The 13,121-nt window shown below is 48.2% G+C and overlaps 1 pseudogene; it reads left to right on the plus strand.

Moving 5' to 3' along the window:
* The first annotated feature begins 12,654 nt into the window (after positions 1 to 12,654).
* On the plus strand, positions 12,655 to 12,770 carry LOC149439186 (U2 spliceosomal RNA; annotated as a pseudogene).
* The last annotated feature ends 351 nt before the right edge of the window (positions 12,771 to 13,121 follow it).

A 13,121-nucleotide genomic window follows, 5' to 3' on the forward strand; every position in this document is an offset into this window, starting at 1 on the left:
TGTGTAGAGAATGAGAACTGTACTACAATTCTCCCTGTGATTCCAGAGCTGCTGCTGCCTGCATGAATCATTAAATGTCATGCAACCTGATAAAATAATCAACGTCGAACATTTCACGCTGAGAGGCCATTCGCGCATGTGTCCATGAAACTGCATGCAGATTGAGCATGTGTGCTTTATTTAAATTTTTTGGAAGGGCTTTGATTATTTTTTAACATTTGATTTTTTTTTTTTTAATTTTTTCTTTCTGAACGTTATAAAATCTTCTTGTTAGCAGCTTTTCGATGCAACTGTTAAGCTAAAACATTTTCTACTACTTTTTTTTCTTTATTATTTATTATTATACAGTATTTATAAAGCGCCAATAGTTCGCTCAGCGCTGTACATCACAAAGGGAGACAGAACATGTGACAGAACAATACCAATACAATGTAAAACATGAAGGGATTGAGGGCCCTGCTCCTTGGAGCTTACAATCTAGGAGGGAGGGGATGGTGGTACAGGAGGAGATAGCTGTGGGGGATGGAGTGGTAGGAAGAGTGGAGGAGGTCGGCAACTTAGCAGGGGGTGGGGTAAGCTTCCCTGAAGAGATGGGTTTTCAGGGTGCGCCTAAAGGAGAGGAGAGTAGGTGATAATCTGATGGGTTGGGGCAGGGAGTTCCAGAGGATGTGACACCCTGGAGAAGTCCTGGAGGCGGGCATGGGAGGAGGAGACCAGGGAACTAGAGAGAAGGAGGTCTTGTGAGGAGCGGAGTGTGCGTGTTGGGCGGTACTTGGATATTAGGTCAGTGATGTAGTTCGGGGCAGTATGGTGGACGGCTTTGTACGTCAGTGTTAGGATTTTGAATTTGATCCGCTGCGCAATCGGAAGCCAGTGGAGGGATTGGCAGAGGGGGGTGGCGGAGATGGAGCGGTTGGAAAGGTGAATGAGTCTGGCAGCCGTATTCAGGATGGACTGAAGCGGGGATAGCCAGCGGCGAGGCAGGCCAGTGAGGAGGGAGTTGCAGTAGTCAAGTCGTGATATGATGAGGGAGTGGATGAGCTGTTTAGTGGTTTCTGGGGTTAGGAACGTGCGGATTTTGGCGATGTTGCGGAGGTGGAGTCTGCATGAGATTGTTAATGATTGGACTTGGGGCTGGAAGGATAGGTTGGAGTCCAGAATGACACCAAGTACTCTGGCCTGGGGGCAGGTTTGCTGGTGGCGTTGTTGGACATGATGGAGAAGTCAATGGGGGGTGGGGTCCGGGCTGGGGGGGAAGACAAGAAACTCGGTTTTGGAGAGGTTCAATTTAAGGAAGTGGAGCGACATCCAGTCTGATATGTCGCTCAGTAGGTGTGTGATTCGGGCGGAGACCGGGGGGTTAGGTGGGGGGTTGAGAGATTGATTTGTGTGTCGTCGGCATATAGGTGGTAGTTGAAGCCGTGAGAGTGTATGAGTTGGCCAAGGGAGGAGATGTAGATGGAGAAGAGAAGAGAAGGGGCCCGAGGATGGAGCCTTGAGGGACCCCAACAGAGAGGGGGAGTGAGGGGGAGGTGGTAGCATTATAGGTAACGCTGAAAGAGCGTTGTGACAGGTAGGATGAGAGCCAGGAGAGATCAGAATCTCTGAGGCCGAGGGAGTGTAGTTTTTTGAGGAGGAGGGGGTGGTCGACTGTGTCGAAGGCCGCGGAGAGGTCAAGGAGTAGGAGCACTGAATAGTGGCCATTAGCTTTGGCGGTTAGCAGGTCGTTGGAGAGTTTGAGTAAGGCAGTTTCGGTGGAGTGTAGGGGATGGAAGCCGGACTGTAGGGGATCGAGGAGGTTGTTGTCGTTGAGGTGAGAGCTTAGGCGGGTGTAGACGAGGCGCTCAAGGAGTTTGGATGTGAATGGGAGCAGGGAGATAGGTCTGATGTTGTTCGGGTCATTGGGGTCCAGGGAGGGCTTTTTAAGTATGAGGGGTGATGTGTGCATGTTTCAGAGGGGAGGGGAAAGTGCCGGAGGAGAGGGAGAGATTAAAGATGTGGGTGAGGGAGCATAGGATGGAGAGGGAAGGAGGTTGTGGGGAAGGGGGAGATTTGGATTATTTCAAAAACTTTTGATTATTTTTCTTATTTCATTATTTTATTTTTTAGAATGTTATGAAATCCTCGTTATTAGCAGCTTGTGGATGCAACCATTAAAAGTAAAATGTTTTTTTTTTTGGGGGGGGGGATTTTTTTTCAAACAACTCTTCATTATTAAAAAATGGAATATAAAAGTGAGCGCCCTAGGGGTAGCAGCTATAGCACTAAAGGTAACCAATAAAAAAACCTCATCAATAATATAAATAGTAGAGTGCAGCACTAATAATACATAAATAGTCCATATAAATAAAATATGAAAGATAAAATGATCCAAAAGTGACAGTCTGTGCAGGTCTAAGTGAAGCTAGCATCAATCAAGATCCAGTGTCTGTGCTCCCAAATAGTGTGGTAGGAATACGCACTCACCAGATGCGTAATGTTAATACGCATTGAATAAATCAGTAGAGGTCCCCTTTAGGAATCGGATATGATCCTGGTCCAGGATAATCCTCCCTATGGAAACAGGTGGTGCTGTCGGAGCTCACAGATGGTAATGGATCCAGTCAGCCAGAGGCCCCTTTAAGGGGTGGGTGGATGTGGAAGCCTATATGCCAGGAACTCCCTTCTCTGGAAACTGTAGTGGGCTGGATCAGGAGGGCTCTAAAAATGAATCGCTCCACATAGGAAGCCATAAACAGTGCCCATAGTGTAGTATGCAAATCAGCAAGAATTTATAACATAACCGTTGTTAAAATCATAAAATCAGATCAAGTGTCATCAGATAAAGTAAAATATTGCAGCATGGACTGACTGTCCAGAAACCAAGATGGCTGCCTGGCCTCCACGTGGCTCCAGCGGCGTGACGTCACGGCGTACTCGCTCCTCCTAAGGATTTTATGATTTTAACAACGGTTATTTAATAAATTCTTTAATAAATTGGAAAAGCGATTGTGAGCCAGGTTCTCATATCTAACATCGGTACCTGACCTCATAAATGTTGGCTGGCTCCATAAAGACATTGTTTGACCAGTTTGCATAGGTCATTCCAGTTCCTCCACACCAAACTGGTCAAACAATGTCTTTATGGAGCCAGTCAACATTTATGAGGTCAGGTACCGATGTTAGATATGAGAACCTGGCTTACAATCGCTTCTCCAATTCATCCCAAAGGTGTTCAGTAGGGTTGAGGTTAGGACTCTGTATAGGCCATTCCAGTTCCGCCACACCAAACTGGTCAAACAATGTCTTTATGGAGCCGGCGACCATTTACAAGGTCAGGTACCGATGTTGGAGAAGAACTGGATCGCAATCCCTTTTCCAATTCATCCCAAAGGTGTTCAGTAGAGCTGAGGTCAGGACTCTGTATAGGCCATTCCAGTTCCTCCACACCAAACTGGTCAAACAATGTCTTAATGGAGCCGGCCACCATTTACGAGGTCAGGTACCAACATTGTTGAGTGTTCCAATTCATCCCAAGACGCAACAGGCAGGAGGAAGCATGTTCTCAGTCTCCTCTTCCCAAATGATCACTCTGACTGTATATTGTAACTTTTTAGCAGGTAACAAGGTGAAAAGCTGCAGCTGGGAACAAGCCATTGCAGACATTTATGAACCCTACAGGGTTTACATAATTTTGCCATTTCTGAGCCAGAATCTTATTCAGGAAGTAGATGGTGACCCTGGATGATGCCTGAACAAAGATGGTGCTGCCGAAAAAAAGAAGAAAAAAAAATGGGGGGGGGGAATACTGTGTTCTCTGAGAGGAGTAATAAATACTTAGGAACTGTTGACAGTACTTTGGCATGGATGTAGTAAAACTATATCCGAGGATAGGTCCACTTTAAGAGTCCTAGGGTGGCTACAGTGGGGAAGGGAAGGGAAGTGAAGGCAAGGTGGCAAGGGCTGGTCCATATGGGAGATCCACTTTAAGAGTTCTAGGGTTCAAGTTAGGGTGAGCCTAAAGTCTTGGGTTCAGTGGTTCTTCTCTATATGGTGGCATGGATGTAGGTAAATTATATCCGAGGATAGGTCCACTTTAAGAGTCCTAGGGTGGCTACAGTGGGAAAGGGGAGTGAAGGCAAGGTGGCAAGGGCTGGTCCAAAGCACAGGTTCACGTTCAGGTGAACTGAGTTGACTTTTGCACCATTGCGGTACTTGCTGGACGGTTATGTTCAATTGTTCCTGAGAACAGACACACCTGTAGGAAGTGGGGGAGGGGGGCAGGTTGTATATTGGCCCATTGCTCCTGGTTATGACCTGCAAGGAGGAGAACGTACAAATCAGACGGAGATCTTCTAAATCTCTTTTATGAAATCCACTTGTGCTGCTGGTTGGCTGTGTCTTGCTGCGCTACACCGGTGATAAATCTCCCCTCCCCCAGGATCCAGAGAGAGAGTCATTACTTGCATGCAGGCCATTTCCTTTTCATAACAAAAAGGTAACTTACTTCCCCTTTCTTAGGAAACGATGTAAAACATTCAACACATTTCATGACCTCGTTGAGGAAAAAAAATCTTCTAAAAATAATTTTTTAACCTCCGTGCCTCTACTCTGTATTGGTGCTAAATTGGAAGGGTAGTTGCTCCCTACTGGCCAGGGACATTCGTTGTATGTAGTTCCTCACATTGGGCGCTCTTCTTTATGCTTTTTTTTTTTTTGTGAGACCGGGGGTCCTCCTTTAATTGTCTGCTGATCTGGCAATCTGTGTGGTCTGGCGAGACGAAGAATCTAAATACACATTGTTCCAGAATGAAAGAAGACTTGGATGGTGTCCAGATTTACATGGAGAACAGAATCCATACCTTGTCCAAAAAGAACAAAAGGGATTTACGATAATCCCCTTCTTGTTCTACACGGGGCATTTCAAAGAGAACCTGTCACCGAGGCTAAAGCTGGCCGTACAGGAGTAGGATTTCATCCAAAAAATTGTTTTAGGAAGGTTTGTTTGGGTTTTCTAAACAAGTGTGGGGTCAAATCCAACAGCTACGGACATTCGTTCAAAAATCTACTAGTGTATGGCCAGCTTAAGGCAACAGCTTCGACCTTCAGTGGACCTTTGTAGGAGAACAATGTATTAGAGAGCCTTGTATGATCACTATTGTCGGTGGTGCCCCCTTACATCGGTAGTCGGTGAAGAAATCCCCCTTGCGTTGGTGTTCAGATCGGGAAATATTCTCTTACATTGGAGGTCAGCAAAGAAATTACGTTGTACATTGGTGGTCAGTAGAGAAGCTTCCCCTTTCCTTGGTCGTCAATGGAGAAATACTGCCTTAGATTGGTGATCAGAGGGGAAATACCACCTTACAATGGTGGTCAGTGAAGAAATGTCCCCTAACATTGGTGGTCAGTAGAGAAATGCTCCCTTGAAATGGTGGTCAGGGAGAAATGTCCCTTTTCCTTGGTGGTCAGTGGAGAAATGCTCCCCTTCCTTTGTGGTCAGTGGGGAACTTCCTCCTTTATATTGGTGATCAGAAGGGAAATGTCCTCTTTCCTTTGGAGGTCAGTGGAGAAATGCACCTTACATATTGGAGGTCAGTGAAGACATGATCCCTTACATTGGTGGTCAGTAGAGAAATGGCCCATTACAATGGTGGTCAGGGACCCCTGTCCTTTGTGGTCAGTGAATAAATGCTCCTTTTCCTTGGTAGTTAGTGGAAAACTTCCTCCTTATAGTGGTGGTCAGTGGAGAAATTTCCCTTTTCCTTGGTGATCAGTGGAGAAATGCTCCCCTTCCTTTGTGGTCAGTGGAGAACTTCCTCCTTTATATTGGTGCTCAGAAGGGAAATGTCCCCTTTTCTTTGGAGGTCAGTAGAGAAGTCCACCTTACATATTGGAGGTCAGTGAAGACATGACCCCTTACATTGGTGGTCAGTAGAGAAATAGCCCATTACAATGGTGGTCAGGGACCCCTCTCCTTGGTGGTCAGTGAAGAAATGGGCCTTTGCCTTGGTGGTTAGTGGAGAACCTCCTCTTTATATTGGTGGCCAGTGGAGAAATTTCCTCATACATTAATGGTCAATGGAGAAGCTCCCCACTTCCATGGTGGTCAGTGAATAAGTTCCCCCTTATGCTGGTAGTCAGTGGAGAAGTTCCCCCTTTGTTGGAAGTCATTGGAGAAGTTCCCCCTTACATTGGAGGTCAGTAGAGAAATGTGCCCTTTCCTTGGTGGTCGGTGCAGAAATGCTCCCTTTCCTTGGTGGTCAGTGGAGAAATTTTCCTTTTCCTTGGCGGTCGGTGGAGAAATGTTACAGTTCCTTGGAGGTCAGTGGAGAAATGTTCCCCCTTACATTGATGGTCAGTGGAGAAGTTCCCGCTTACATTGGTGGTCAGTGGAGAAGTTCCCGCTTACATTGGTGGTCAGTGGAGAAGTTCCCGCTTACGTTTGTGGTCAGTGGAGAAGTTCCCGCTTAAGTTGATGGCCAGTGGAGAAGTTCCCGCTTACCTTGGTGGTCAGTGGAGACGTTCCTGCTTACCTTGGTGGTCAGTGGAGACGTTCCTGCTTACCTTGGTGATCAGTGGAGACATTCCTGCTTACGTTAGTGGTCAGTGGAGAAGTTCCCGCTTACGTTGGTGGTCAGTGGAGAAGTTCCCGCTTACCTTGGTGGTCAGTGGAGAAATGCCTCCTTTCCTTGGTGGTCAGTGGAAAAATTCTCCTTACATTGATGGTCTGTGGAGAAGTTCCTCCATATATTGGTGGTCAGGGGAGAAGTTCACCCAGGGGCGGACTGACCATTTGGAAACTCGGGCACTGCCTGAGGGCCCGGGGTCAGTAGTGGGCCCCATGAGATGCCCCTGGTACCTTTTTCATAGGCTTTTTTGAGTTTGGCCAAGGACACAGGGGCCCCATTATCCCCTATTGCCCAGGGGCCCCATGAGTTGTCAGTCCGCCCCTGAGTTCACCCATATATTGATGGTCAGTGGAGAAGTTCCCCCATACATTGGTGGTCAGGGGAGAAGTTCCCCCATACATTGGTGGTCAGGGGAGAAGTTCCCCCATACATTGGTGGTCAGTGGAGAAGATCCCCCATACATTGGTGGTCAGTGGAGAAGTTCCCCCGTACATTGGTGGTCAGTGGAGAAGTTCCCCCATACATTGGTGGTCAGGGGAGAAGCCCCCCCCTCTAGTGTCAGTGAAGAAACGCCCTTTTACATTTAAGGGCCGTGTGAAATTGCCCCCTTGCATTGGTAGGCATTGTAGGTGGGACCTCAACTGTCATAGCTCAAAGAACACCCAGTAACTCCCAGAGGAACCCTAGATTTCCACAGAACCCTGACTGAGAGAGCCTGTTCTACATATACAATCTATAGTAGCTGACCTGCAGCTAGCCAACCAGAGACCATTAGACGTTTCCTACTTACCCAATCCATATCCTATAATTCAATTTATAGACTGTAATTCGATTACACCGTCGTCTTGTTTCTACAAGAGAGCCAAGCTGAGTCCTTTGTGCAATTACCTAATGGAGAATATTCGGTTTTTAGTCGTCTTATGCATCGATCTATCTAAAAATCTCATTGGTGTGCATAGATTGTCCTTGGAGATACGTGGAGATGGGGACAAACCATTTGCTCATTACATATGCAGGATCCGCTTCCTCCTTTAACAGTAGATATCAACCCAATCACTTCCATCTCCTATAAAAAAAACAAATACTTTTTTTAATCCTTTTGAAATAATGCAGCATGGTGTCTTAGTGGTTAGCACTTCTGCCTTGCAGCGCCGGGGTTCCCGGTTTGATTCCTGACGCTGTCTGCATGGAGTTTGCATGTTCTCCCTGTGCTTTTGTGGGTTTACTCTGGGTAAGACATGCTGGTGGGTGTAACTGGCTCCTTGCCAAGCTGGCCCTAGTATGCGTGTAATGTATGTGAGATGGGGTCTTTAAGGTCCCGTTCACATTGGGTGAAAATAATGCAGCATGGTGTCTTAGTGGTTAGCACTTCTGCCTTGCAGCGCTGGGGTTCCCAGTTTGAATCCTGACGCTGTCTGCATGGAGTTTGCATGTTCTCCCTGTGCTTGTCTAGGTTTACTCTGGGTAAGACATGCTGGTGGGGTTAACTGGCTCCTTGCCAAGCTGGCCCTGGTATGCGTGTAATATAGGGCCTTTAAGGCCCCGTTCACATTAGGCGATTTGGAATCACGAACAAAACACGGAACGCACGTTTAGACGCCATTATCTTTAATGGCGCCCCAAACATGGTGTGATTCTGCCACGATTGTCACACGACAGTATCGCACCACACGCGTTTAAAAGTCGCGCTAGGCTTGCCGCACAAAAAAAAAGGGGCAGGAGCTTCTTTTGGGCGACAAATGCGCATTGAAGCGAATGGGCTGCCCTACGCAGGACGCGCAGAAATGCACAGAAATCGTGCTTTTGAAATTACAAGTAGGACCAATTCCAAATCGCAGTAAAACCCACAAAGCATGTTGGGGGCGCCATTTATTATTAATGGCACTAGAGACGTGGTGGAATTATTCCCGGAAAAACGCGGCAAAAGGCGCCTTTTAAAAATCGCGCTGGGCTGGTCGTTCTGAAAGGAGCAGGAGATTTTTTTGGGGCGGCAAACGCGCATAGGGGAGCCCATTGAAATAACAGGGCTGGTCTATGCTTCTTAAGGGCAGGAAATGTAATTTACATCAACGTTGATGTTTGGAGCCAGGACAAGCTCCGCCCATTCACAGGGATTGGCTCACAGATTAGGATCCTTCAGAGTCTGAGCGGCACCCACAATTTTTTGCTTTTGATTCACGTTCCTTGCTGATTGGATGGCTCTAGTTCTAATTCATCAAGGGGCAGGGGCGGACTGACCATTTGGGAACTCGGGCAGTGCCCGAGGGCCCGGAGTCAGTAGGGGGCCCCATGAGATGCCCCTGGTACCTTTTCATAGGTTTTTTTGGGTGTGGTTTGAGTGTGGGCCAGGACACAGGGGCCCCATGATCCCCTATTGCCAGGGGGCCCCATGAGTTGTCAGTCCACCCCTGTCAGGGGGTGTATGTGACCTCTGCAGAGAGACAGCTGCTTCCACAGCGCAAGGGTCCTTCTCTGCAGCATGTTGGCAAGGGGGCAGGCTTTTCTACTCGGGCTGTGGCTGCTTTTTAAAGAAAACTGGAATATACACTATGTTGCCCCAAGTATCGGGCTGCCAGCCTTTCCACACACATATACTTTGATGGCCCCCCATTCTTAGTCCGTAGGGTTCAATATTGAGTTGGCCCCGCCCTTTGCAGCTATAACAGCTTCAACTCTTCTGGGAAGGCCGTCCACAAGGTTTAGGAGGGTGTCTATCGGAAGGTTGGACCATTCTTCCAGAAGCACATTTGTCAGGTCAGGCACTGATGTCGGGGGATTCATCCCAAAGGTGTTCTATGGGGTTGAGGTCAGGACTCTGTGCAGGACAGTCAAGTTCCTCCACCCCAAACTGGCTCCTCCATGTCTTTATGGACCTTGCTTTGTACACTGGTGCGCAGTCATGTTGGAACAGGAAGGGGCCATCCCCAAACTCTTCACACAAAGTTGGGAGTATGAAATTGTCCAAAATGTTGCCTTAAGAGTTCCCTTCACTGGAACTAGGGGGCCAAGCCCAACCCCTGAAAAACACCCCCACACCATAATCCCCCCTCCACCAAACTTTACACTTGGCACAATGCAGTCAGGCAAGTACCGTTCTCCTGGCCACCGCCAAACCCAGACACGTCCATCGGATTGCTAGACAGAGAAGCGTGATTGGTCACTCCAGAGAACACGTCTCCACTGCTCTAGAGTCCAGTGGCGGCGTGCTTTACACCACGGCATCCGACGCTTTGCATTGCACTTGGTGATGGAAGGCTTGGATGCAGCTGCTCGGCCATGGAAACCCATTCCATGAAGCTCTCTATGCACTGTTGTTGGGCTCATCTGAAGGCCACACCAAGTTTGGAGGTCTTTAGCTATTGGCTCTGCAGACAGTTGGTGACTTCTGCGCACTGTGCGCTTCAGCATGCGCTGACCCCGCCCTGTCATGTGACGTGGCCTACCACTTGGTGGCTGAGTTGCTGTTGTTCCCAGTTGCTTCCACTTTGTTATAATCCCACTAACAGTTGAGCGTGGAATATTTAGTAGCCATGAAATGTCACGGATGGACTTATTGCCCAGGTGGCCACCTATCACGGGACCACGCTTGGAGTCACTGAGCTCCTGAGAGCGACCCATTCTTTCACCAATGTTTGTAGAAGCCGTCTGCATGCCTAGGGGCTTGATTGTATACACCTGTGTCCATGGAGGGGATTGGAACACCTGAATCACATGATTGGGAGGGGATTGGAACACCCGAATCCAATGAATTGGAGGGGGTCCCAATACTGTTTGCAATGTATTTAGCTTTTTGGGCTTTAACTGCTCTTACTGTAAAGAACCCATTCCTTTACAGATGTAAAATATTCTTTTTTTTCATGCACCTGTCCTGGTATCCTTTGTACAGTGCGTGGGATAAAAAGCCACAGGTTCCCCTTTAAATACTAGTATCTGGTCAGGGATGAGCTGGGAGCTCCTCTTTTTTTGGCCACTGATAAGCCGAAGATTCGTCTCTGGCCGCGGCATTTCCCCGCGGATTCTGGGATGGGACTTCGAACATAAAGGCAGGAAGACGGAGGATGTGTGCCGGAGGGAGATAACCGCCTGGCCCGGGTTAATTTAGGAACACGGCTGAGTGAAAGGTTACTGGTATAAACAATTGTTATCGCTTTCCAAGCCGAGCCGGGGACATCAAACCTGCGCCACCTCCAGTGGATGATACCGCGCGCGTTCCTGCTCTCGCTCCGACGGACGCTTGCGTCATGCGCAAAAGGTCAGTCCACCCCCAAGGAGATAATTCAGTTATAAGTGGAAGCAGTGGGTTATGTCAGCCAGGGTTCAATATCTCTTGGATTCATCATCTGCAAGATCTTCCCCATTCATATCTGGATTCTGCATTCAAAGCCTGCCTAGGACACCATCTGCATGGAGTTTTCTGCGTGGGACTCTTCTGGGTGCCTCAGTTTCCTTTCATAGCATGACATTTTTCATTTAAAATGTTTTTGTTTTCATGGCACTCCTTTTTTAGACCTGGGTCTCTGTGCTTCTCTATGCAATACAGGCAGATTATCTCTGGTAGGAGGAGCCAAGAGGGTGCCATCCATAGCTTCCTGAAAACATCACCAGTACTTCTCTACAGAGCCCTCAGCCCTGATGCAAGCAGTGGGAGGAGTTATGCAAATATCAAAACGCCTTGATGGGGGGGTGTCAGTCAGGAGGAGTGGGCGTTCCTAAGCAGGCTGTATTTGCATAGGTAACGCCCATATGTGATGCTATTTGCATAGGTAACACCCACATGTGATGCTGAGCCTCCATGGTTGAAGAACTGAAATCCTCAGTACTCCTCCTAAGATCCTTCAACCCTAATGCCAGCAGTGGGAGGAGTTATGCAAATATGAAGCCTTAATGGGTGGGTGTCAGTCTAGAGGAGTGGGCGGTCCTAGGCAGGCTGTATTTGCATAGGTAACGCCCACACGTGATGCTATTTGCATAGGTAACGCCCACACGTAATGCTGAGACTCCATGGTTGAAAGAACTGAAATCCTCAGTGCTCCTCTTAAGATCCTTCAACCCTAATGCCAGCAGTGGGAGGAGTTATGCAAATATCATGATGCCATGATGGGTGGGTGTCAGTCAAGAGAAGTGGGCGTTCCTAGGCAGCCTGTATTTGCATAGGTAACGCCCACACGTGATGCTGAGCCTCCATGGTTGAAGAACTGAATTCCTCAGCACTCCTCTGAAGATCCTTCAACCCTAATGCTAGCAGTGGGGGGAGTTATGCAAATATCATGACGCCTTGATGGGTGGGTGTCAGTCTAGAGAAGTGGGCGTTCCTAGGCAGCCTGTATTTGCATAGGTAACGCCCACATGTGATGCTATTTGCATAGGTGACGCCCACATGTGATGCTGAGCCTCCATGGTTGAAAGAACTGAAATCCTCAGTACTCCTCTTAAGATCCTTCAACCCTAATGCCAGCAGTGGGAGGAGTTATGCAAATATAAAACCGCCTTGATTGGGGGGTGTCAGTTTGGAGAAGTGGGCGTTTTCAAGGCACGCTAGGAAACGCACACAAGTGATGCTGAGCTGAAATCAGAAGGAGCCGTTTCAGTCCAGGAGAGAAGCCGGTACAACTGGGCAAGACTTGAGTTGCACCTTTAAGTCTCCGGTCACACCGGGTGCAACTTGGCATGCGATTTGCATGCTATATGACTTGCAAATCGCACAGCGAGTCGTAATTACAGCGGTCATATCGGTGCAGCGTCAGATGACTTGCAAATCGCACCTCAAATCGGCATGTCATCCGACTTTGAAAGGGCCATCTTCAATATCGACCTCGAGCAAACATTTTCTTAAACCCCCCCATGCAATTTTACTCTTCGCCCCAACACTCCAAAAAACAAACACACACAGACATATCTAGAAAAAAACAAACCAAAACATGTCCAACTTTCTGGCAACTGTGTCTTTGTATGGCAGGATGTTGAACTCGTCAACTTTTTAATGTAGGTCTTGATGGGCATTGTTCTCCAGCACTTTGAAAATGGCAAGTGACCTCAGTTTCTAACCATCGCTTCTCGGCCTTTTGGCTAAGATCAAGTGTAGTATCTGTTCTTATCAGTGTCCAGTGGGGGTGCTCCCGACCATTCTAGCTTTGCGGGGATGGTTGTTGTATAGTACCCTCACTGGTATGATGGGGGTCCGGAAGGCTAGTACCGGAGGGAGAGAAACCGGGGAGCGCCACGAGTTAAGCTGGGGCCCCGGGAGTAATTCCTCTGAGAAGACTGGAAGGACCCAGTACCTCCTGATTTGGACGGATCTACCTTGGTCTGGCCTGGGGCTGGGGACGCAAAAAGTCCGCAAACTCAGTGCCCCCTGAGTAGTCGCCTCAGGGGTGTCACTAGTAACACTTGGGTGTGGGACCCCACGGTGTGAAGATGACACATGGCCACTGTTTTTCACCTCTTTTTGCACAGCGCCCTAAGGACCAGGTCTTTTGGCTAAGTCCAGGGCAATTTTTGCTACAGGCCTCAGGG

Source organism: Staurois parvus, unplaced genomic scaffold, assembly GCF_062004578.1.
Source record: "Staurois parvus isolate SC_StPar_1 unplaced genomic scaffold, SC_StPar_1.0 ptg001150l, whole genome shotgun sequence".
In the NCBI taxonomy this organism is placed as follows: Eukaryota; Metazoa; Chordata; class Amphibia; order Anura; family Ranidae; genus Staurois; species Staurois parvus.